Below are 26,920 nucleotides of genomic sequence, written 5' to 3'. Positions count from 1 at the left end.
GTCCCTGTATTATTGATATAGATATAAGTGAGGTCACTGTGACTCTCCCAGATCCCCTCACCTCCCCAGTCATGTCCCTGTATTATTACTATAGATATGTCATGTCACTGAGACACTCCCAGATCACCTCACCTCCCCTGTCATGTCCCTGTGTTATTACTATAGATATGTGACAGCACTGCGCCGCTCCCAGATCCCCTTTCCTCCCCAGTCATGTCCCTGTATTATTACTATAGATATAAGTGATGTCACTGTGACGCGCCCAGATCCCCTCACCTCCCAAGTCATGTCCCTATATTATTACCAGAGATACAAGTGATTTCACTGTGATGCTCCCAGATCCCCCCACCTCCGCAGTCAAGTCCCTTTATTATTACTATAGATATAAGTTACTTATCAGTAACACTTCAAAATCCCATCACCACCCCAGTCATGTCCCTATATTATTACTATAGATATAAGTGACAATGACATCGCTGTATTATTAGTATAGATATGTGACCTCACTGTTACGCTCCGATTCCCTAAACTGCCCAGTCATATCCTTGTATTATGACTATAGATATTAGTAATGTCACAGTGCCGCACCCAGATCCCCTCACCTCCCCAGTCATGTCCCTGTATTATTACTATAGATAAAAGTAATTTAACTGTATAGCTCCAAGAGCCACACACCTCATTAGTCATGTCCCTGTATTACCATAGATATAAGTGACATCACTGTGACACTCCCAGATCCGCCCCACCTCCCCAGTCATGTCCTTGCATTACTAATTTAGATATAAGTGATGCCACAGTGATGCTTCCAGTTCACCTCACCTCTCCAGTCATGTCCCTGTATTCACACAGACCCCTGTGTTCCTCTATATACTCCCCCCTCCTGCATGGAGACATAGACAGTGACATCCTGACACCTTATAGGAACCAGACACACACAGTGATACAGTCATCACCCAGACACATCCCCTGGTGTTACTGTATAATGCCCCATTCCCAGCAGTCACCTCTCCAGTCATCACCCAGACACATCTCCCGGTGTTACTGTATAATGTCCCATTCCCAGCAGTCACCTCTGCAGTCATCACCCAGACACGTCCCCTGGTGTTACTGTATAATGTTACATTCCCAGCAGTCACCTTTCCAGTCATCACTCAGACACATCCCCTGGTGTTACTGTATAATGGCACATTCCCGGCAGTCACCTTTCCAGTCATCACCCAGACACATCCCCTGGTGTTAATGTATAATGCCCCATTCTCACCAGTCACCTTTCCAGTCATCACCCAGACACATCCCCTGGTGTTACTGTATAATGTCCCATTCCCAGCAGTCACCTCTCCAGTCATCACCCAGACACGTCCCCTGGTGTTACTGTATAATGTCCCATTCCCAGCAGTCACCTCTCCAGTCATCACCCAGACACATTCCTGGTGTTACTGTATAATGTCCCATTCCTGGCAGTCACCTCTCCAGTCACCACCCAGACACGTCCCCTGGTGTTACTGTATAATGTCCCATTCCCAGCAGTCACCTCTCCAGTCATCACACAGACACATCCCCTGGTGTTACTGTATAATGTCCCATTCCCAGCAGTCACCTCTCCAGTCATCACCCAGACACGTCCCCTGGTGTTACTGTATAATGTACCATTCCCAGCAGTCACCTCTCCAGTCATCACCCAGACACATCCCTGATGTTACTGTATAATTTCCCATTCCCAGCAGTCACCTCTCCAGTCATCACCGACACATCCCCTGGTGTTACTGTATAATGTCCCATTCCCAGCAGTCACCTCTCCAGTCATCACACAGACACGTCCGCTGGTGTTATTGTATAATACCCCATTCCCAGCAGTCACCTCTCCAGTCAGCAGCTGAATGATCTTGTTGGTGATTTCCAGGATCTTCTGGTCATTGTGTCTCTCATGCATCTGCGAGTAAGGAGGAGGCACTGTGATGGGGCTCTGAGTCCTGCTCAGTCCTCCTGACACAAGTGGACAGCTGCTGGGTGTCTTACACTCACTGGATGTCTTCACTACTGTGTAATCCTGTGTAATGAGGGAAACATCAAATACCAATGTATATACTCCCAGATCCCCCTCACCTCCCCAGTCATGTCCCAGTATTATTACTATAGATATAAGTGAAATCACTGTTACACTCCCAGACCCCGTCACCTCCACAGTCATGTCCTTGTATTATTTCTAAATATATACGTGACATCACTGTGCCGCTCTCAGATCCCCTCAGCTCCCCAGTCATGTCCCTGTGTTATTACTATAGATATAAGTGGTCACTGTTACACTCCCAGACCCCCTCACCTCCCCAGTCATGTCCCAGTATTATTACTATAGATATAAGTGATGTCACTGTGACGCTCCCAGATCCCCTTACCTCTCCAGTCATGTCCCTGTATTATTACTATAGATATATGTGACGTTACTATCACACTCCGAGATCCCCTCACTTCCTCAGTCATTTCCCTGTATAATTCAAAAAAAGGAAAATTACCCGAGGGTAACTGTCTCCAGGCGCTGATTGGGTAGGTTCACCACAGCAGCTAAACCAAAGAGATGGTAAGTATCTGTCTGTCTCTCTCTATCTATCTATTCTGTCTGTTGCAATGTGTAAAAAGGGGACGCTGTCTGCTATAATGTGTAAAAAGGGGACGCTGTCTGCTATAATGTGTAAAAAGGGGACGCTGTCTGCTGTAATGTGTAAAAAGGGGGACGCTGTCGGCTGTAATGTGTAAAAAGAGGTACGCTGTCTGCTGTAATGTGTAAAAAGAGGGACGCTGTCTGCCGTAATGTGTAAAAAGGGCTCTACCTGGTGTAGTGGCGCTAATGTGCAGCGTAATTTGAATAATGGAGACTACTGTGCACCGTAGTATGAATTGGTATTATTTTGTGGCCACGCCCCTTCCCCATGAAGCCACGCCCATATATATTTTTCCCCCGCACCTACTGTGCGTACTGCCCCTATCTTGTATTGGGGGGAGGGGGGCGCCAGTGCTGTTTCTTGTACTCAGTACTAAAAGGCCTAGTTACGGCATTGTGAAGAGGGAGCATACAAAGTAAAGGTACAGTACTTTTTATTCCAGTTATGCAACGTATACAAATAGAAGAAAAAAACATATTGGAAATTATGTGGTAAAATCACACACAAAACTAAAAATAACAACACAAATTGCAGTTAATGTTATTTCATTTTTAGAGGGCAACACTACAAAACAACACTAACTAGAGGAGTCACCTTAAAGTGTTCTATACACACACTAACTGCATTCTATATAACAGACACATACTGTAGCTACAGGTCCCACCTAGGCCACTCCCACTAATCACACACAGTAGAAATGTGCAGAGTATGCTACATGCAGTACTGTACACACCAGATGACAGTCAGTGCAGCTCCTGATGTGCCAGTGGCTATTCGAGGGCATTGATTTATCACTTTGTCCAACACTTATTTACAGTAATCCATTTAATTTATCAAAACAACAAGTATGATATGCCTATGGGAGGGCCACACACAATTGCAGATTAGTAGTGTGCAGCATTAATAGACCTAGAGCAGCAGGAATGGTGCACTGCAGTGCAGAGCCAAACTCCTGCGGTTCCCCTGTGCAGAGGTCCCAGCCAGCAGTATCACACAGAGACTGCTGCCTGCTGTGCACAGGGGTGTGCTGCCAGTGCCGATGAGCCTTGTCCTCTGCACCAGTGTAGGGCGGCAGGCAGGCTCAGGTTACCCATGAGAGAAGGGTAGATCAGCGGTGTGATAACAGTGCAGATCATACTCACTGTATACAGTATAGAGTATATAGAGCTGAGGCACAGAAAAGGGATGTTACAGGACCTTACCGAGCCAGAGCACTGGAGGATTAGTGGCATGAAGGCAGCGGCAGTGCCGCGTGCTCTGTCGGAAGTGAGCTGTCTGAACTTCCTGGTCAGGTCCTGGATAGGTCAGCTGATCATCATTGAGGCAGATGTAGTAGCCGTCTCCCGTGGTCTGTTTTCTCTGTGAGATTATTGGCCACGATAGAGCCCCGCCCCCCTGCACTAGGCAGTCCTTACTATCACAGGGAAGGCTGATGCTGCCTCACGCCTCTCTGTGTCTTCCTGGAGCACCGCAACACACGTGAGTCTAGATTATAAAAATGATTTGACGAATACAAAGATTATACTTACAAGTTAGAAATATTTACTTTGTACTGTCCAGATGATTTTTATAATAAAAACTCTGTGTCTGTTGTATGACAGAAGAGGCACTGCCTCCCCTGACAGCACGTCCCTGGAACTTGGATGTGCAGAACACCTTTCAAGAACATCTGGACTTCAAGGAGAGAAGCCAATTGTTTCTGAAAGAAAATAGACAAGGCCCAAATCTGGACTCTTATGGAGCCTAGGCGTAGGCCCACATCCACTCCCAGATGAAATTCCCCCGTAGAATATTGTTTGCTCTCCTCCAGAAATGTTGGTAATGTTTACACGTTAACCCCTTTCTTGCTTGGATCATAGTCGGAATGACCTTGTCAGGAATCCCTCTCCTGACTAGAATCAGCCGTTCAACTTCCATTCCGATAAATGTAGCCGTGGTAAGTCTTGATACACGAACGGGCCCTGTTGTAGAAGATCCTCGCGAAGAGGTAAAGGCCACGGATCTTCGAGGAGCATCTCGAGAAGATCCACATACCAGGCCCTTCATGGACAGTCAGGAGCAATGAGGATTGCTTGAACCTTTTCCCTTTTTATTCTGTTTAGAATGCTTGGGATCAGAGGAAGTGGAGGAAACACGTACACCAGATGGTAGACCCACGGAGTTCCCAGAGCGTCTACCGCCACTGCTTGTGGATCTCTCGACCTGGAACAATTCCGCTTGAGTTTATTGTTGAGTCGAGATATAGGTGGATATCCCCACCGACGTGTCAACCACTGGAACACCTCCAGGCGAAGGCCCCATTCCCCCGGGTCCAGATCGTATCTGCTGAGTAAGTCTGTTTCCCAGTTGTCCACTCCCAGGATAAAGACCACCGACACCATTGCATGTTTTTCCGCCCAGAGGAGAATTATTGACACCTCTGACATTGCGGCTCTGCCCTGTTGGTTTATGTACGTCAATGCCGTCACATTGTCCGACTGGACCTGAATAGCCTGATTCTGAAAAAGAAATGCAGCTTGCTGAAAAGCGTTGTATATATCCCTAAGTTCCAGGATGTTTATTGGAAGGATGACTTCCTGACTTGACCACCTTCCCTGAAACTGTACCTCCTGGGTGACTGCGCCCCAACCTTTGAGGCTTGCTATTGTGGTTAGCAGTATCCAATTCTGAATCCCAAACCTGCGGCTCTCGACAAGGTGAGCAGTCTGTAGCCACCACAGGAGGGAGATCCTGGCTTTAGGGGACAAAAGAATCCCCTGGTGCATGTGAAGATGTGATCCAAACCATTTGTCCAACAGATCCAGCTGGAAGGGTCTCACATGAAACCTCCCATACTGAATTGCTTCGTAAGAAGCCACAATTTTCCCCAGAAGGCGTATGCAGAGATGCACTGAGATTCAAGTCAGCTTCAAGACAGCCCGAACCATCGACTGGATTACAATCGCCTTTTCCAAGGGGAGGAATACTTTCTGAGATTCTGTGTCCAGTATCATTCTAGGAACTGAAGCCTCTGATTTGGTTCTAGGTGAGATTTTGGAAAATTCAGAATCCACCCATGAGCCAGAAGTAGTCTGGTCGAGAGGGCAATGCTCTCCAACAGTTGTTCCCTGGACAGTGCCTTTATCAGAAGATCGTCCAGGTACGGAATTATGTTCCCTCCTTGTTTGCGGAGTAGTAACATCATCTCTGCCATCACTTTGGTGAACACCCTTGGTGCCGTGGAGAGAACTGATAGTGACAGTCCTACAGTGCAATCGAAGATAAGTCTGGTGAATCGGCCAGATCGGAATATGAAAGTACGCATCCTTGATATCCAGAGACACTAGGAATTCCCCCTCCTCCAGACATGAGATCACCGATCTCAGAGACTCCATCTTGAATTTGAGCACCCATAAGTATGGGTTCAATGACTTGAGATTCAGAATCAGTGTTAGTGAACTGTCTGGCTTCGGTACTACAAACAAGCTGGAATAGTAACCCTTGTTTTGTAGATGAGGTAGAACTGAAACAATGACTTGGGTCTGTAACAGTTTTTGAATGGCATCCTGTTAGGTTATTCTTGCACCTTGTGAATCTGGTAAGCCTGATTTGAAGAATCTGTGAAGTGGGAGCTCCTGGAACTCCAGTCTGTAGCCCTGGGATATAAGGTCTATGACCCAGGGATCCTAGCACTATCTTGTCCTGATGTGACTGAAGAATTTTAGCCGGGCTCCCACCTGACAGACTTCCAGGCATTGCGGTCCACCGTCATGCGGAAGGTTTTGAGGAAGCAGAGCCTGAACTCTGTTCCTGCGACCCTGAAGTAGCAGGTTTCCGTGGTTTACCTCTAGCACATCTGGCGGCGGCAGAAGAACCTCTGGCCTTGCCCCTATACTTGGCCATCCGAAAGGACTGTAGGTTGGGTGCTGAAGAGGTTTTCCTAGCTGGGGGAGCTGCAGAAAGAAGGTATGTGTACTTACCCACAGTAGCTTTGGAGATACATTTGTCAAGTTCATCTCCAAATAAGGTCTTGCCTGTGAAAGGTAGGCCTTCCACGCCTTTCCTGGAGTCCACTGGCGTAGCCATAAACCCCTGTGTACCGACACTGCCATAGCTGTAGTGCATGCATTAAGCAGGCCTATCTCTTTTATGGCTTCCACCATAAAGTTTGCAGAGTCCTGTATACGTTGCAGGAGCAAAATAATCTCCCCTTGAGGCAAGGTATCTAACCCCTCAATTATGTTACCTGACCATTTAGCAATGGCTCGTGTAATCCACCCACATGCTATAATGGGTCTCTGGGCCACCCCTGAAGCTGTATACAAAGATTTAAGTGTAGAATCAATTTTACAATCAGACGTTTCTTAGGGAGGCTGCACCCAGGACAGGCAATACAATTTTTCACGAGAGCATCTACTATTGGTGGATTTTCCCATTTTTTCCTATCCTCAGGAGGAAAAAGAAAAAGATGATAACAACCGTTTAGGGATTTACCCATGGTTCTTCAAACAGGGTATTTAGTTCCTTTGACACAGGAAAAGTGACTGAGGATTTCTTCTTTATATTAAAATGAGATTCCTCAATCTCATCCGTCACCTTATCAGGGATATTCAGAACTTCTCTGATAGCTTCTATGAGAGCCTCTATTCCCTGTGACAGAGTACCCTCCCCCATCTCTGAGTCCACCTCACCCTCCTCCATGTCCGATCCCTCATCATCAGAGGCAGACTGCAGGATATGGACCAAAGTACGTTTTTGCGGAAAATGGCAGGGGACTGAGACGCTGATTTGAGTACTGAGTCTCTTTTCAGAAACTCAGACATGGATTGTCTTAATTGTAACATTTGATTGTCTTAAGTATTGTGTCTCTTTCTCGTTCCGAGCGGGTGATTCAGACCTGATCGTAGATGTGCTAAATTTTTAGCACAACTACGACCAGCTTCTCTGACATGCGAGGGAATGCACAGCACAGGGCTAGTCCGCCCAGCATGTCAGGCCCTACCCCGTTGTACAAGCAGAAAAGCATCGCACAGCGGCCATGCTTTTGTACTGTAAAAGTAGCTCTCAGCCAGCGCAGTTCTCGCGCACTGGCTGGGAGTTACTCATCGCTGCTTGGGTCGCAGCGGTTGCGTGTGACATCACACAGCTGACACTGCCCGCCCACGGCACGATCCGGGCACGCCTGCGTTGCACGGACCGCACCCCCTAAATGGCGGCTAAATGCCTCTGGCCCGCACAGCGACCGCCTCTGCCTGTCAGTCGCTGGGCAGTTCAGGCCTGATCGCTGCTGTGTCAACATGCACATCACCGATCAGGTCTGAATTAGCCCCCGAGATAACTTAGTATAAATGGAAGAAATCATTCCCCTAATGGAGTCCAGCCATGCGGGTTCAGCCCCACTAGCCTGGGAAGGGATACTACACTGAGTGCACACTAGTGACCCCCTGGGCAAGAGGAACGCTGTTCCTTACATGAAACACACTCTTTGCCTGACATACTGTATAGTGACAGCATACAAACACATACAAACACACACACACACACACACACACAAACAGGAAAAGGTTAAATGCACAATTAACCCACAAAGAGCCCTTCCAGGGAGACACAGAGATTATGGAACCAGGACACGGCGCCCTTATCGCTGATGTCAAGCTTAGCCGGGTCGCAGACTAAGTACCTAGATTAAGGACTTCGTACACTAATAATCGCTCTCCCCTGCTATGACCCCCGGGTACTGCTGAAGTAATCTGGAGTCTCTCCAGAGGAGCTGCGCTTCCCTGTCAGTCAGCGTCTGTATAGCTGCAGTAGGGAAAATGGTGCCTGTGAGCTGCTGGATCGGCTCATGCTGAAGCCCCACCCCTTCAATGGCACGCAGTCTTCCCGTTCTTCTTTATACTGGCTGTATGTCTTATGTGCATAAAATGGATACCAACTCCTTTTATGTCTTTGTTGCCAGTCTAGGTACTGTGTCCGCTGCTCAGCCATAATGGCCGGCGAACCACTAACTAGGACGCAGGCTTAGTACTCACCACTCTTCATTCTTCTGGCTCTGTTAGGGGTGGCGTCATGCTGCGGGAATGTACGCTCATCGTGGTGGGGCTTGCAAATAGTTCCCTCAGGAGCTAGTGTCCTGTCAGCGGGGAACGGGACCATTAACCCTGAGAGAGGTTGGGCCATTAACCCCCCTAAATCCCACGAAGCAGGCAGGCTGGTGCCAACCAGTCCTGCCTGAAAATATACTCAGAAACTAAATGTAGAAAACTCTTCAGGAGCTTCCAGAGATGTGACCGTCTCCTTCGGGCACATTTTCTAAACTGAGTCTGGTAGGAGGAGCATAGAGGGAGGAGCCAGCGCACACTATCATTTTCTTAAAGTGCCCAAGGCTCCTAGTGAACCCGTCTATACCCCATGGTACTAATGTGGATCCCACTATCCTCTAGGACGTAAGAGAAATCAGTTCCGCTATTACGTCTGTGAAGACCCTCGGGGCTGTCGAGAGGTCAAAGGGCGGTGCCTGGATCCGACACTGAGAGTTCTTTGGGGCAAACCGTAGGAGTACCTGATGTGTAGGTCAGATTGGGAAGTAGAGCTATGTGTTCTTAAAATCAAATGACACCAAGAACTCAGACTCTTCCAAGGCCGCGATTACAACCGTTAGTGAATCCTCTTGAATCAGTAGACTATTAGGTATGGATTCAGGGAATTCAGTTGCAGGATGTGACTGACCGAGTTGTCCGTCATTAGGGACCACCAATAAATTTGAGAAGAACAGTTTCTTTGATGTGTTGGAACTGGAACAATGACTTCTACTTCCAGGAGCCTGTGAATAGCCGCTTGCAGAGTTACCTGTTTTTTTAGGGAAGCTGCCAACCTGTGTGGAAAATGCTGAGAGGAGGAGTATCGAGCTCTAGTTTGTAACCCCCCCAGATCAGGTCCCTGACCGAGGCGTCTCGGCAGGTGCCTTCCCAGATGTGACTGAAAATTCTGGGACACGCTCCCACCTTGGGATCCCTGAGAATAGGGGAGGGAGTCCTGCTGCAGGTTCTGATGGGTAGTAGTGGCTCCCCGACATCTATGACCTCTGGCACCTCTGCGTTTGAGGCTCCCCTGGCTCTACCTCTAAACCCTGTAAGCTGAAAAGGACAAGTGTATGTGATCTTGGAGGTGGGACTGCAGAAGGGAGATAAGCAGACTTACCTACCTTGACCTGTGATAGCCACTTATTCAATTTTGATCCAAACAGGGCATCTCCTGCGTATGGAAAGCCTGCTCCACCTCCCTGACTCTGCATCCGCTGTCCATTGATAGTCACAAAATCCTATGCGCCGAAAATGCTTTCGAGGATCACCTGGAGTGAGCAGTCCTACATCCCTGGATGCCTCAGAGATAGACTGCTGATTTTTATGTATAAGGATTTCTTTAAGGAAGAGAGTTCCTGGGATCAAAAGTACGATCGGCTTTGATAACTGGGTAACCGAAGGATCCACTGTTGGTGGATTTTTCCCTAGTTCCCTACTGTCAAAAGGAAAAGGAAAAGAAAGTAGAATTGTCCTAGGGATTTAAACTTCTTATCCGACTTTGAACTGTGGCTATCTAGTTCCAGTGATACCAGAAAGGTCACACAGGGACTCTCTTGTCTACCAAATAGGAAGGCTGCTGCAGCTCACCTTTCTTCTTGGGTAATTGTGAGACTCCCATCACAGTCTCTAGTAGAGATTCAAGCCCTTGTGGGAAGATTCAGTCTGTTTTCTCCTCAGCTTCCACAAATGTGCCTCTCTCTAGAGGTGGCATATCACCACGATTTTAGTACTGCAGGGAGTGACCGTTCTTTTGTTACCCTGTCCATGACTAAAAACTAAAAATCTTTGCCGCATTCTGCTCTCAGATAGGTTCAGGGGTGTGTAATGGGGTGTGTAATGTGTGCGAATGAAGGATTTCCCTATCTCTCCTGGCAGCTGCCAATTCTGAGGATAGGTCAGCCATAAATCCTGTTAAAGCCGACACCCAAATCGGTATGGTCTCCTGAGTTGTGATGGCTGGCTGTGAAGCAGACTGCTGCCGACACTGCTCAGTCTGATGATATATCTGCATTGGCTGGCTGTGTAGCAGACTGCTGCCAACACTGCTCAATTTGATGATATATCTGCAGTGACTGTGAAGCAGACTGCTGCCGACACTGCTCAGACTGATGATATATCTGCAGTGGCTGGCTGTGAAACCGACTGCTGCCGACACTGCTCAGTCTGATGATATATCTGCAGTGACTGTGAAGCAGACTGCTGCCAACACTGCTCAGTCGGTTGATATATCTGCAGTGGCTGACTGTGAAGCAGATTGCTGCCGACACTGCTCAGTCGGTTGATATATCTGCAGTGGCTGATTGTGAAGCAGATTGCTGACAACACTGCTCAGTCTGGATTCCACAGGGAATAACATTGGGGTGCAGGTAAAAGAGATGACAACAGTTAGTAGCCACAGACACCACATTCTCACGACAGGAGAAAGTACCAGCAGCTAATGCCATACAAACCCAAAGAAGCTAAGTGCGTCAGGGTGGGTGCCTTGTGGAATCCAGTGTACCTCGCAGAAAGAGATTAAACAAAGGTAAGTTCTTACTATAAACCTCCTTTTCTGCAGCGGGGTACACTGAATACCACAGGGAATAACATCGGGGATGTCCTAAAGCAGTTCCTCATGGGAGGGGATGCACTGTAGTGGGCACAAGAACCCGGCGTCCAAAGAAAGCATCCTGGGAGGCAGAATATAAAAGGCATAGAACCTAATGAACATGTTCACTGAGGACCACGTAGGCGCTTTGCACAATTGTTCAAGGGACGTGCCACGGCGGGCCGTCCAAGAGGGTCCAACAGACAGAGTAGAATGGGACTTGATAGTAGCAGGAGCTGGAAGTCCAACCTGTACATAAGCTTGTGCAATCACCATACTAATCAATCTGGCCAAGGTCTGCTTATTCGCAGGCCAGCCATGTTTATGAAAACCAAAAAGAACAAAGAGAGAATCAGATCTCCTAAGGTAGCGGTTCTCTTCACATAGATACGGAGAACCCATACCACATCCAAAGACCGCTTTTTGGAGGACAAATCAGGAGAGACAAAGGCCGGAACCACAATATCTTGGTTAAGGTGGAAAGATGACACCACCTTAGGTAGATAACCAGGGCGAGTTCTTAGAACCGCACGGTCATTGTGAAAAATCAGGAAGGGAGACCTACAGGATAAGGCACCCAAGTCTGAAACCCATCTAGCAGAGGCAATAGCCAGCAAAAACAAGACCTTAAGTGTAAGCCATTTAAGGTCCACAGGCTCAAGAGGTTCAAACGGAGACTCTTGTAGGGCATCCAGAACAACCAACAAATCCCAAGGAACCACAGGAGGAACATAGGGAGGTTAAATCCGTAAAACACCCTGAGTGAAGGTATGAACGTCAGGCACAGTCGCAATTTTTGCTCTGAAACCACACCGACAAGGCTGAGACATGAACCTTGAGGGAGGCCAGACAAAGGCCTGATTCCAGGCCCTGTTGCAGAAATGCCAAAAGGTTGGCAGTACTGAACTTGTATGCATCAAAATTCTTAGCCGCGCACAGGGTGAAGAATTCCAGACTCTATAATAAATCCAAGCCGAAGCCGGTTTACGGGCTTTCAACATCATTTGAATGACCGCCTCAGAAAAACCTTTGGCCCTCAGAACTGAAGCTTCAAGAGCCACGCCGTCAAAGCCAGTCGGGCCAAATCCTGGTAGAGACAGGGGCCCTGAATGAGGTGGTCTGGGCGTTGCGGAAGCAAAAGAGGGTGCTCTATCGAGAGACCCTGTAGGTCTAAGAACCAATGCCGTCTGGGCCACGCTGGAGCGATCAGAAGTAGTATTCCTCCTTCTTGCTTGAACTTCCTTATCACCCTGGGCAGAAGTGACACCGGAGGGAACACGTACGGCAGCCGAAAGTTCCATGGAATTGCCAGTGCATCCATGAACGCTGCTTGAAGATCCCTTGTTCTTGCACCGAAGACCGGAACCTTGTGATTGTGTCGAGACACCATCAGGTCTACATATGGTAGGCCCCACTTGTACACTAGGAGTTGAAATACTTCTGACTGAAGGGCTCCACTCTCCGGTGTGTACATCCTGACGACTGAGGACCTCCGCTTCCCAGTTGAGGACCCAGGAATGAACACTGCCAATATGGCTGGCAGATGGTGTTCCACCCATTGAAGAATCTTTGACACTTCCATCATTGCCATGTGGCTTCGCATGCTGCCTTGATGATTTATGTACACCACTGTGGTGGCATTGTCCGACCTTACTTGAACAGGCCTGTTCTGTAACAGAGGCAGGGCCAGTATCAAAGCATCTCTAGAATATTTATTGGAAGAAGAGAGTGTTGCTATAACACCGCGCCCCAACCCCGCAGACTGGCATTCATCTTTAGAAGGACCCAGTTGGAGATCCAGAAGGGATGACCCCTGCTCAATTGTTGGTCTTGTAGCCACCAGCTCAGTGGCAGATAAAGTTCCGGAATCAAGGAGATCGTGTTAGATCTGATCCAGTGAGGCAGGCCATCCCACTTGACCAGGATTAGCTTCTGCAGAGGATGAGAGTGAAATTGAGCGTACTCTACCATGTCGAAAGCCAACTCCATGAGGCCAAGTACTTGCATCGCCGAGTGTACCGACACTCACGGACAAGAAAGGAAGTATCTTATCTTGTCCTGAAGCTGCAGGACCTTCTCTTGGGACAAGAACAACCGTTGGTTGTGTGTGTCCAACAATGCCCCCAGGTGCACCATGCTCTGAGCAGGCACCAGGGAGGATTTCTTCCAGTTGATGAGCCACCCATGTTCTTGTAGGAATTGGACCGTCAGTTCCAGATGATGGAGGAGAACCTCTGGGGAGTTTGCCAGGATCAACAAGTCGTCCAGATACGGCAGGATCCCGATACCCTGACGGCGGAGCAGAGCCGTCATAACCGCCATGACCATGGTGAAGATTCGCGGAGCCGTGGTCAGTCCAGAAGGTAAGGCCTGGAATTGATAATGTAGGTTGCCAATAGAAAACCGCAGGTATTGCTGATGTGACATGGCAATAGGTATATGTAGGTAAGCATCCTGGTATGTCCAGGGATACTATGTAGTCCATGGGCTCCAAGTCCAGAACAATAGAGCGAAGAGTTTCCATACGGAACTTGGATACCTACACAAATTTGTTCAAAGACTTGAGGTTGAGAATGGGCTGGGAGGAACCATTCTGTTTCGGAACTAGGAACAATGTTGAATAGTACCCCCTGCCTCTCTGAGCCAGAGGCACAGGCACTATCACTCCTGTGTCCAGGAGGGATTGTACCACCAAATGGAGAGTTTTTGCTTTCACCGGATCCGAAGGAATATTTGTCTAGGAAAACTGGCGAGGGTACGTTTCTTGAAAGATGGCGTATCCATGAGTGACGACTTCCCTTACCCAGGAGTCCTAAGTGGTCTGTAACCATACCTGGGCAAAACGTAGTAGTCGGCCTCCCACCCTGGGATCACCCAAGGGGAGGCCCGCCCCGTCATGCAGCAGGCTTATCTGGTTTGGAAGCAGGCTGATGGGAACGTTTAGGTTTGGGCTTAGAGGTTTTGGAAGTGCGAGCCTGTTTCGGGTACGCCTGACCCTTTGCTTTACTTGGAGGTTGAAAGGAACAAAAGATGGTACTTTTAGCCTTCGGAACCAAAGGATTAGTACGACGCAGACATGCAGTTTTAGCAGACGCTAAGTCAGCAACAATCTTGTCCAGATCTTCCCCAAAAAGGATGTCTCCTTTAAAAGGGATGACCTCCAAGGTATTTTTAGAGTCCAGATCCACAGACCAGGACCACAACCACAGAACCCTGCGTGCCATAATGGACATAGTAGACGCTTTGGCCGCCAGGACACCGGCATCAGAGGCCACCTCCTGAATATAATGAGAGGCTGTGATAATATATGAAAGACACTGTCTGTCAATATCAGAAAAATTAGAAGGTAGCTCCACTTCAACTTCTTGAATCCAGGCTTTAATAGCCTTCGCAGCCCAAGAAGCCGCTACAGTATGCACAGCACCCGCTAGAGTGCAAATAGACTTTAAGCAACCCTCCATGCACTTATCCGTCGGTTCCTTCAGAGAGGTGACAGAAGTGACAGGCAGCATAGATAACACCACCAGACGCGCCACTTGTGAATCCACCGGCGGCGGTGTTTCCCAATTTTTACTTAACTCTGCAGCTGTCACGATCCGGGTTATTAGCCCCCATTATTTACCTGGTAAGTGCCTTCTGAGACTGGCCCAGCGTTCCAGGCCTGGGTTCCACCTGCGCTGTCTGCGGGCAGCGCGCTGCATATCTGTATCTCAAGGTCTTTCTCTGTGATCGCAGCAGCTCTGACATGGCAACATTACACAAAACATCCATCTGTTTAAAGTATGGCGTCTCCTGCCCTCTGCGGCCTCCGCCGCCATTACTGCCGATTTTCACACATTAAATACAAACAGACTTTCCCTCCAGTTTCAGACATTGGACGCAGCCATGCTTGTTTTGCATCACATGTTGTTTTCAGCCTATCCACTGCAGTCTGGACTCTATGTAATTATCCAGCCAATCGCTGCTCACCAGCTGGTATAAATATCCTGCTCCAGGGCTGGATAATAGTCAGTGCTTTGGTTGTCAATCCTGCATACATGCCTGTCCTGTTTGGTGAATTCTCAGCTTGACTTTCCAGGGATTCCAGCTCCTGTGATTCAGCTTCTCCAAGAGATTGGCACCAATTACCATCCTGCGGTGCAGCCTGACTCCTGCAGTGTTCCAGCTCTGCTTCCTGGCTTTCTACTGCGGTCCTGACATTGGCTTCCAGCGTTGGTTCTATTCTGCCTCCAGCTTCCAGCGGTGTCCTGGTATCATTATGGCTGCCATTATCTACAGCATCGCTCACTAGCTTCTGTGGTGAAGTGTCACTGGCTTCCATTTTCCAGCGCGTCACTCACATCACCCTCAGCTTCCAGCAGTGATTGGTGTTACCATCTGCCTACAGCGGTGCTTCACGTCATCTCCAGCGGTATTCATATATCGCTCTGCATATTATTCCACACAACATCGAACCACAGTATCCATCGATGCTCACCATCGAACTGTTGCTCCAGTGGGGAGTTCAGCACTTCTTTCCTTACACCGGGTCCGTCCAGTAGTCTCTGGCAATCCTATCTACAGCTCTTCAGCCTCAGTGTATCAGTGGCTATTCTAGTCTCCTGTCTACCACCCACTGGGCGGTACTTGTCGTTCCTCATTACAGCGGTTAGCTGTGGTCACAGACTTTCCAACTCCGGATTTTGGCAAGGACTTTACCATCTTGTTCTGCATAGCCACAGTCTCAAATACCAGCTGCACTCCCAGGAACTGTACTGCATTTCATTCTGCACTAACTGTTGAAGATATCTCATTGCCAGGAGTTATACTGTGTTCAATAAACTGACTGTTATAATTTTACTCCGTTGTTGTGGTCACGCCTTCGGGTTCATGGTGTTCTAATCATCCTGTATGTCTAGGAACCTAATCTCACCTCCACGGTTTACCTACATGCCAGCCCTTACATCTGAGGGTTCATGGTGTTCTAATCATCCAGTATGTCTAGGAACCTAATCTCACCTCCACGGTTCACCTATATGCCAACCCCTACATCTGAGGCTCCCCTCAGTCAGCCTCATCCCTCAGTTGTGACAGCAGCGAGGGGATAATGAGTATTTTCTTAGACAGGGAGAATTTCTTTCCTGGAGACTCCCAGGATTCCTGACGTATGTCAACTAAATGGTCAGAATGGGGCAAAACTAATTTAGTGGCCTTCTGACATTTGAACTTATCGGGTTTCTTAGACGTATGCGGAGATTAAGATTCATCATCAATCTGAAGAATCAGTTTGATAGCCTCCAAGAGGTCAGGAACATCCACCTGTGTAATAGATTCCCCATAAGAAGCACCTGCATCAGTGTCTGAGGGGTCAGTGTATACGGATGAAGTACCCGAAACATGCATGGATTGTGTGGAAGTAATGGCCCGCTTAGATGACCCTTTGGTCCTAGGAGGGTGAGGGTTAGGTTTTTATTTAACCAAAGACTGATTTAATTGCTGTAACTGAGTTGACAGAGTATCTGCCCATGGCGGACTAACTGCAGGGACAATATGTGGCTGCAATAGCACAGGAGGTCCCATAGGGGGCTTAAGTCTCGTTACTAGCGTAATCAGTAATTGGAAAAAGCAGACCAAGGTGGGTCTTCGTGTGCCCCCAGTGCTGCAGGCTGACTGGGGGTATAGAACCCACAATACCTGAACCCTCAGCTGCAACGTTTTCCTCCGAGCAATCCGTGGCATCAGCTTAAGGACATCCCACCTACCACTAACTTTGTCGTTGGTGCAAATGTGCACCAAGACCGCCGGGTAGTTCCCGGCCCCACCCAACAATCTTTGTACTCGGTCTGCAGTGTGCCGTACCCGAGCACCCAGGAGACAGACTGTACGACGATCCCGGTCCCGGTAGCAGATTGCCCTATCCTGTGAAACACTGACGCACTTAGCCCCCCTCAGGGTACAGAATATAGTGATAGCAATATGTGTGAGATACACAGAATAGGAACCACACAGCAGCTATAGGCACACACAGTCACATGTACAATGCAGGAATTATTACAAACAATAATAAAACTGCACTGGTCTAGCAATACTAAGTAAAGCTATGTATGTACATATACAGATACAGGCTGAGTATCCCATATCCACATATTCCGAAATACAGAATGTTCCGAAATACTGAATTTTTTGAGTGAGTGTGAGATAGTGAAACCTTTGTTTTCTGATAGATCAATGTACACAAACTTTGTTTAATACACAAAGTGATTAAAAATATTGTATTAAATGACCTTCAGGCTGTGTGTATAAGGTGTATATGAAACATACATGCATTCTGTGCTTAGACTTAGCTCCCATCGCAATGATATCTCATTATGGTATGCAATTATTCCAAAATACGGAACAATCCCATATCCAAAATACCTCTGGTCCCAAGCAGTTTGGATAAGGGATACGCAACCTGTATAACAATGCACAGTAACCACTGGGTGTATATCACAGGATACTTGTATTAAATATCCCTGAATGTATGCACTGTCTAAAGGACATGTAGAATACTTCAGTGTCCTGTAAATGCACAGCGCTGATGAGACAGGCGGCTTTACAGAGGAGACATCGCCCAGCAGTCCCAGAATCAGCGCAGCTCTGTGTAATGGCGCCCAAACGCTGACAGGGAGTGAGGGAGAGAGAGAGATGCAGCTCCGGGGCGGGAACATTTACTCTAAATGGCGCCTGGGGATGGGGGAGGGGCTACAGGTCAGAGCATTATCCCCTTGCTGGACTTCACCACCGGGTACTGCGGGGCCTATACTAAACGGATTTAGTAAATCTGACCTGTGCCCCTTGCCCTGGTGGATATAGTGGGGTCCCTGCACGGCCACAGTGTCCACACCAGCAGTGCGGACTGTCTCTGGAGACTGCGTTGGATCGTGATTTCGGTGGGTCCAGCCTCGGGGACCCTCTTACCTCCTCCTGATGATGCTGCCATGCGATCCAGGAGAGCAACGGCGGAATGTGTGCCTGATGGGACCGGAGCACCTCCGCTGTAAGTACCCGGTAACCAGGGCACAGGAGTGTACAGCGCCGCTGGGGGAGGTGAGGGAGCCGCAGCACAGAAGGTCAGTGTGACATATAGCACCGAGTGCCTGTGCTGCGGCCCTTGAAGTCTTCTTTCTTCTTAGAAAGCTCTTTTCAGGGCTGCCTAGCGCAGCCCCCCCTGTTACCTGCCTGCACTGCAGGCACCAACTTACACACTGCGTTCCAGTGCCTGGAGGCGGGGCTATAGAGGAGGCGGCGCTATGCATCCTGGGAACAGTCAAAGCTTTAGCCTGTTGGTGCCTCACATCAAGATCCAACTCTACACCCCAATGTTATTCCCTGTGGAATACCAGTGTACCCCGCTGCAGAAAGGGAAGATCTTTAATAGCCTCGCTCATAAAATTTGCAGCATTCTGTATATGTTGGAGCAAAGTAATGACCAGAGAGTATAAACTCAATAACCATATCAGACCACTTGACTACCGCCCTGGAAATCCACCCACAAATTATTGGGGGGTGTTGTGCTGTTGTGCTGCACCTGCTGCTGTATAAATTGCCTTGAGCATGGTCTCAATGTTATGGTCAGCCGGCTCGTTCAGGTATATAGCCCCTGGATACCGACTGACGGAGGGGTGGTGGGGGGGGGGGGTTCCATACCTTCCTGTCCTCAGCTGGGAGGCGAAATGTAGTTAAAAACCTCTGAGGAATTTTACATTTCTTAGTGAAACCACTAGAGGGGGCCGAGAAGCTTTCTTGGTATCTGTATCTCTCTTTTAGCTACCGAAAAAATCTCGCCGTGTGTACACACCATTAGCCCCATGAAGCAGGTGGTATGTCTGCCAACCAGAGCTACCTGAACATAATAAAATACAAGAAAAATAAAGGAAACTCTCTGGAGCTCCAGAGAAATGCATCCGGTTCCTTGGGCACATTTTTCTAAACTGAATCTGGTGGGAGGGGCAAAGAGGGGAGGAGCCAGCACACACATACACACTAAAAGTTTTTAAGTGCCAGGCTAGAGTGCACAGGTTCTCAAACTCGGTCCTCAGGACCCCACACAGTGCATGTTTTGCAGGTCTCCTCATAGAATCACAAGTGACATAATTAGCTCCACCTGTGGACCTTTTAAAAGGTGTCAGTGAGTAATTAATACACCTGTGCACCTGCTGGGTTACCTGCAAAACATGCACTGCGTGGGGTCCTGAGGACCGAGTTTGAGAACCACTGCTATAGTGGAACCGATCTATACCCCATGGTACTAAAGTAATAGACCCCAGTATCCACTAGGACGCAAGAGAAAAGCTTTTCAGGGCAGCCCTCCTGTTCGGTGACCTGCTACTGCAGGCACCAACTCGAAACTGAGATGATCCCCTTGTATACTATGACAGCACAGGCCCCTCCACCTGTATATTATGACAGCACAGGCCCCTCCACCTGTATATTATGACAGCACAGGTCGCTCCCCTGTATATTATAACAAAACAGGTCGCTCCCCCTGTATACTGTGACAGCACAGGATGCTACCCCTGTATATTATACTGTATATTATGACACACAGGCCACTCCCCCCTGTATATTATAACACTGGTCACTCCCTCTGTATATTATGACAACACAGGCCACTCTACCTGTATATTATGACAACACAGGCCACCCCCCATATATTATGACAGCACAGGATGCTACCCCCTGTATACTATGACAGCCCAGGATGCTACCCCTGTATACTATGACAGCCCAGGATGCTACCCCTGTATACTATGACAGCCCAGGATGCTACCCCTGTATACTATGACAGCCCAGGATGCTACCCCTGTATATTATACTGTATATTATGACACACAGGCCACTCCCCCCTGTATATTATAACACTGGTCACTCCCTCTGTATATTATGACAACACAGGCCACTCTACCTGTATATTATGACAACACAGGCCACCCCCCATATACTATGACAGCACAGGCCACTCCCCCTGCATACTATGACAGCCCAGGATGCTACCCCTGTATACTATGACAGCCCAGGATGCTACCCCTGTATACTATGACAGCCCAGGATGCTACCCCTGTATACTATGACAGCCCAGGATGCTACCCCTGTGTATTATGAAAACACGGGCCGCTCCCCCTGTATACTGTGAAATCACAGGATGTTACCCCTGTATATTATGACAACACACGCCGCTCCTCCTGTATACTATGACAGCACAGGATGCTACCCCTGTATATTATGACAACACAGGACACTCCCCCTGTATACGATGACAGCACAGGATGCTACCCCTGTATATTATGACAACACGGGCCGCTCCTCCTGTATATTATGACAACACAGGCCACTCCCCCTGTATATTATGACAACACAGACTGCTACCCCTGTATATTATGAAAACACAGGCCGCTCCCCCTGTATACTATGACAGCACAGGATGCTACCCCTGTATACTATGACAGCACAGGATGCTACCCCTGTATACTATGACAGCACAGGTCGCTCCCCTTGTATACTATGACAGCACAGACCGCTCCCCCTGTATACAATGACGGCACAGGATGCTACCCCTGTATACTATGACAACACAGGCTGCTCCCCCTGTATACTAAGACAACACAGGCTGCTCCTCCTGTATACTATGACAGCACAGGATGCTACCCCTGTATACTATGACAATACAGGCCGCTCCCCCTGTATACAATGACGGCACAGGATGCTACCCCTGTATATTATGACAATACAGGCCGCTCCCCCTGTATACAATGACAGCACAGGATGCTACCCCTGTATATTATGACAATACAGGTCGCTCCTTCTGTATAGAAAGCCAATACATGCTGCTCTCCCTATATAATAATAGTAACAAGACACCACAGGCCCCTCCGCCTGCATATTATGATAACACAGGTCGCTCCTCCTGTATACTATGACAGTACAGGTCGCTGCCCCTGTATATTATGCTACTACCCCTGTATATAATGACGGCACAGGATGCTACCCCTGTATATTATGACAACACGCCGCTCCTCCTGTATACTATGACAGCACAGGATGCTACCCCTGTATGTTATGACAACACAGGCCGCTCCTCCTGTATACTATGACAGCACAGGATGCTACCCCTGTATGTTATGACAACACAGGCCGCTCCTCCTGTATACTATGACAGCACAGGATGCTACCCCTGTATATTATGACAACACAGACCGCTCCCCCTGTATACTATGACAACACAGGCCACTTCCCCTGTATACTTTGACAGCACAGGATGCTAACCCTGTATACTATGACAATACAGGCCACTCCCCCTGTATATTATGACAACTCAGACCACTCCTCGTTGTATACTATGAAAACACAGGCCACCCCCCATATATAATGACAACACAGGCTGCTCCTCCTGCATACTATGACAGCACAGCATGCTACCCCTGTATACTATGACAGCACAGGCCGCTCCTCCTGTATATTATGATGGCACAGGATGCTACCCCTGTATATTATGACAGCACAGGCCGCTCCCCCTGTATACTATGACAGCACAGGATGCTACCCCTGTATATTATGACAATACAGGACGCTCCCCCTGTATATTATAACAACACAGGATGCTACCCCTGTATATTATGACAGCACAGGCTGCTACCCCTGTATATTATGACAACACAGGCAGCTCCCCCTGTATATTATGACAGCACAGGATGCTACCCCTGTATATTATGACAACACAGGCCGCTCCTCCTGTATACTGTGACAGCACAGGATGCTACCCCTGTATATTATGACAGCACAGGCCGCTCCTCCTGTATATTATGATGGCATAGGATGCTACCCCTGTATATTATGACAACACAGGCCGCTCCCCCTGTATACTATGACAACACAGGCCACCCCCCAATTATTATGACAACACAGGTTGCTCCCCCTGCATACTATGACAGCACAGGAATCTACCACTGTATAGTATGACAACACAGGCCGCTCCTCCTGTATACTATGATGGCGCAGGATGCTACCCATGTATATTATGACAACACAGGCCGCTCCCCCTATATACGATGACAGCACAGGATGCTCCCCTTGTATATTATAACACAGGCCGCTCCCCCTGTATACTATGACAGCACAGGATGCTAACCCTATATACTATGACAACACAGGCTGCTCCTCCTGTATACTATGACAGCACAGGATGCTACCCCTGTATATTATGACAACACAGGCCACTCCCCCTGTATATTATGACAACACAGGCCACTCCCCCTGTATACTATGACAGCACAGGATGTTACCCCTGTATATTATGACAGCACAGGCCACTCCTCCTGTATACTATCACAGTACAGGATGCTACCCCTGTATATTATAACACAGGCCGCTCCCCTTGTATACTATGACAGCACAGGATGTTACACCTGTATATTATGACAACACAGGCCGCTCCCCCTGTACACTATGACAGCACAGGATGATAACCCTGTATACTATGACAACAAAGGCTGCTCCTCCTGTATACTATGACAGCACAGGGTGCTACCCCTGTATATTATGACAACACAGGCCGCTCCCCCTGTACACTATGACAGCACAGGATGATAACCCTGTATACTATGACAACACAGGCTGCTCCTCCTGTATACTATGACAGCACAGGATGATAACCCTGTATACTATGACAACACAGGCTGCTCCTCCTGTATACTATGACAGCACAGGATGTTACCCCTGTATATTATGACAACACAGGCTGCTCCACCTGTATATTATGACAGCACAGGATGCTACCCCTGTATATTATAACACAGGCCGCTCCTCCTGTATACTATGACAGCACAGGATGCTACCCTTGTATATTACAGCAACACAGGTCGCTCCCCCTGTATACAGATGATGCTACCACTGTATATTATGACAACTCAGACCACTCCTCTTGTATACTATGACAACACAGGCCACCCCCTATATATAATGACAACACAGGCTGCTCCTCCTGCATACTATGACAGCACAGGATGCTACCCCTGTATTTTATGACAGCACAGGATGCTACCCCTGTATATTATGACAACACAGGCCGCTCCTCCTGTATATTATGACAACACAGGGTGCTCCCCCTGTATACTATGACAGCACAGGATGCTACCCCTGTATATTATGACAACACAGGATGCTCCCCCTGTATATTATGACAACACAGGCCACTGCCCCTGTATATTATGACAACACATGCTGCTCCCCCTGTATATTATGACAATACAGGACGCTCCCCCTGTATATTATGACAGCACAGGATGCTACCCCTGTATATTATGACAACACAGGCCACTCCTCCTGTATATTATGATGGCACAGGATGTATATTATCCCTGTATATTATGACAATTCAGACCACTCCTCCTGTATACTATGACAACACAGGATGCTACCCCTGTATATTATGACAACACACGATGTTCCCCCTGTATATTATGATGGCACAGGATGCTCCCTCTGTATATTATGACAGCACAGGCCACCCCCCAATTATTATGACAACACAGGTTGCTCCCCCTGCATACTATGACAGCACAGGAATCTACCACTGTATATTATGACAACACAGGCCGCTCCCCCAGTATACTATGACAACACAGGCCACCCCCCAATTATTATGACAACACAGGCCGCTCCCCCTGTATACAATGACAGCACAGGAATCTACCACTGTATATTATGACAACACCTACCGCTCCTCCTGTATACTATGATGGCGCAGGATGCTACCCATGTATATTATGACAACACAGGCCACTCCTCCTGTATACTATGACAGAACAGGATGCTACCCCTGTATACTATGACAACACAGGACGCTCCCCCTGTATACTATGACAACACAGGCCACCCCCCATATATAATGACAACACAGTTCGCTCCCCCTGTATATTATGACAGCACAGGATGCTACCCCTGTATATTATGACAACACGGGCCGCTCCTACTGTATACTATGACAACACAGGATGCTACCCCTGTATATTATGACAAAACAGGCCACGCCCCAATTATTATGACAACACAGGTTGCTCCCCATGCATACTATGACAGCACAGGAATCTACCACTGTATATTATGACAACACAGGCCCCTCCCCCAGTATACTATGACAACACAGGCCACCCCCCAATTATTATGACAACACAGGCCGCTCCCCCTGTATACTATGACAGCACAGGAATCTACCACTGTATATTATGACAACACAGGCCCCTCCCCCGTATATTATGACAACACCCGCCGCTCCTCCTGTATACTATGATGGTGCAGGATGCTACCCATGTATATTATGACAACACAGGCCACTCCTCCTGTATACTATGACAGCACAGGATGCTACCCCTGTATACTATGACAACACAGGACGCTCCCCCTGTATACTATGACAACACAGACCAACCCCCATATATTTGGACAACACAGGCCGCTCCCCCTGTATACTATGACAGCACAGGATGCTACCCCTGTATACTATGACAACACAGGATGCTCCCCCTGTATACTATGACAACACAGGTCGCTCCCCCTGTATACTATGACAACACAGGTCACTCCCCCTGTATACTATGACAGCACAGGAAGCTACCCCTGTATATTATGACAACACACGCCACTCCTCCTGTATATTATGATGGCACAGGATGCTACCCCTGTATATTATGAACCACAGGCCGCTCCTCCTGTATACTATGACAGCACAGGATCATACCCCTGCATATTATGACAACACAGGCCGCTACCCCTGTATACTATGACAACACAGGCCACGCCCCAATTATTATGACATCACAGGCCGCTCCCCCTGTATACTATGAAAGCACAGGATGCTACCCCTGTATACTATGACAACGCAAGCCACTCCCCCGTATATTATGACATCACATGCCGCTCTTCCTGTTTACTATGATGGCACAGGATGCTACCCATGTATATTATGACAACACAGGCCAATCCTCCTGTATATTATGACAGCACAGGATGCTCCCCCTGTATACTATGACAACACAGGCCGCTCCCCCTGTATAGTACAATGCCACAGGACAGAACAGTAAAGGTGGGGTCTGCGCCACCTGTATTACGGTAACGGCGGGGTCTGCGCCACCTGTATTACAGTAACGGCGGGGTCTGCGCCTCCTGTATTATGGTAACGGCGGGGTCTGCACCACCTGTATTACGGTAACGGCGGGGTCTGCGCCACCTGTATTACGGTAATGGCGGGGTCTGCACCACCTGTATTACGGTAATGGCGGGGTCTGCGCCACCTGTATTACGGTAACGTCGGGTCTGCGCCACCTGTATTATGGTAACGGCGGGGTCTGCGCCTCCTGTATTATAGTAACGGCGGGGTCTGCGCCTCCTGTATTACGGTAACGTCGGGTCTGCGCCACCTGTATTATGGTAACGGCGGGGTCTGCGCCACCTGTATTACGGTAACGTCGGGTCTGCGCCACCTGTATTATGGTAACGGCGGGGTCTGCGCCACCTGTATTACGGTAACGGCGGGGTCTGCGCCACCTGTATTACGGTAATGGCGGGGTCTGCGCCACCTGTATTACGGTAACGGCGGGGTCTGCGCCACCTGTATTACGGTAATAGGACACTAGAGTGTCAGCCACCTGTACAGGGATAATGCAGCACCAGAGGCTGCTCCAGCTGCACTATAACAAGGCACCAGAGGCTGCTCCCCCTGTAGTACAGAACCTGACACCAGAGCTGCTCAGCCTATAGAATAATAATAATAATATCATTACCTGCTGCCAGACACAGCAATGGCTGCTCTCTGCTCCTGCTGCCTTGTGGGAATGACAGAAGGAAGGCGGAGCTCAGACCAGGGGAAAATGGCCGCCGCTCCTGACGTCACTACTCGGCAAGGGACCCTATTACTGCTGCTGGACTTGTCTACAAGAAAATGGCCGCCGGCCTCGTGCACTGAAGACGTGTGTGTCACTATTCATTAGAAAGGGCGGGGTGTAGTAGGGGAGGGGCCAGTCACCAGGAAGCAGCCTGTGCCAATCAGTCCCTACTTCCTGCCTGTGCGTTGCACCTTACTTCCGGACTGTGCGTTCCACATACAGGAAGTGAGTTTTCATCGACTACTGCAGCCTCCCAGTGTCCGTGGAGATCAGGTAATGGCGTCTTACTATACAGGGGGAGCAGCCTGTGGTGTCCTGTTATTATTATTATACAGGGGGAGCAGCCTGTGGTGTCCTGTTATTCTTACTATACAGGGGGAGCAGCCTGTGGTGTCCTGTTGTTGTTATTATTATTATACAGGGGGGCAGCCTGTAGTGTCCTGTTGTTGTTATTATTATTATTATTATTATTATTATTATTATTATTATTATACAGAGGGAGCAGCCTGTGGTGTGTTGTTATTATTGTTGTTATTATTATTATTATTATTATTATTATTATAATACAGGGGGAGTGGACTGTGGTGTCCTGTTATTATTATTATTATTATTATTATTATTTAGAGTGTTGTCCTCTTGTTGTTGTTGTTATTATTATTAATATACAGAGGGAGCAGCCTTTGGTGTCCTGTTATTATTATAATACTGGAGGAGCAA

At 48.3% G+C, this 26,920-nt stretch overlaps 1 long non-coding RNA gene and 1 pseudogene across 1 annotated transcript; one reads left to right on the top strand and one right to left on the bottom strand.

The window, feature by feature from the left end:
- Positions 1-26,920, top strand: part of LOC134984412 (zinc finger protein 260-like) — a 148,302-nt pseudogene that overhangs the window by 47,597 nt on the left and 73,785 nt on the right.
- Positions 846-26,148, bottom strand: LOC134984413 (uncharacterized). The gene is made up of 3 exons (XR_010191746.1): positions 26,102-26,148; positions 1,859-2,047; positions 846-880 (listed from the first exon to the last, which is right to left on the bottom strand). It is a non-coding gene; the product is annotated as an uncharacterized LOC134984413 (long non-coding RNA).

Source organism: Pseudophryne corroboree, assembly GCF_028390025.1.
Source record: "Pseudophryne corroboree isolate aPseCor3 chromosome 3 unlocalized genomic scaffold, aPseCor3.hap2 SUPER_3_unloc_51, whole genome shotgun sequence".
In the NCBI taxonomy this organism is placed as follows: domain Eukaryota; kingdom Metazoa; phylum Chordata; class Amphibia; order Anura; family Myobatrachidae; genus Pseudophryne; species Pseudophryne corroboree.
Note: the sequence above shows the minus strand (reverse complement) of the source record. Positions and strands in the feature narration are given on the sequence as shown.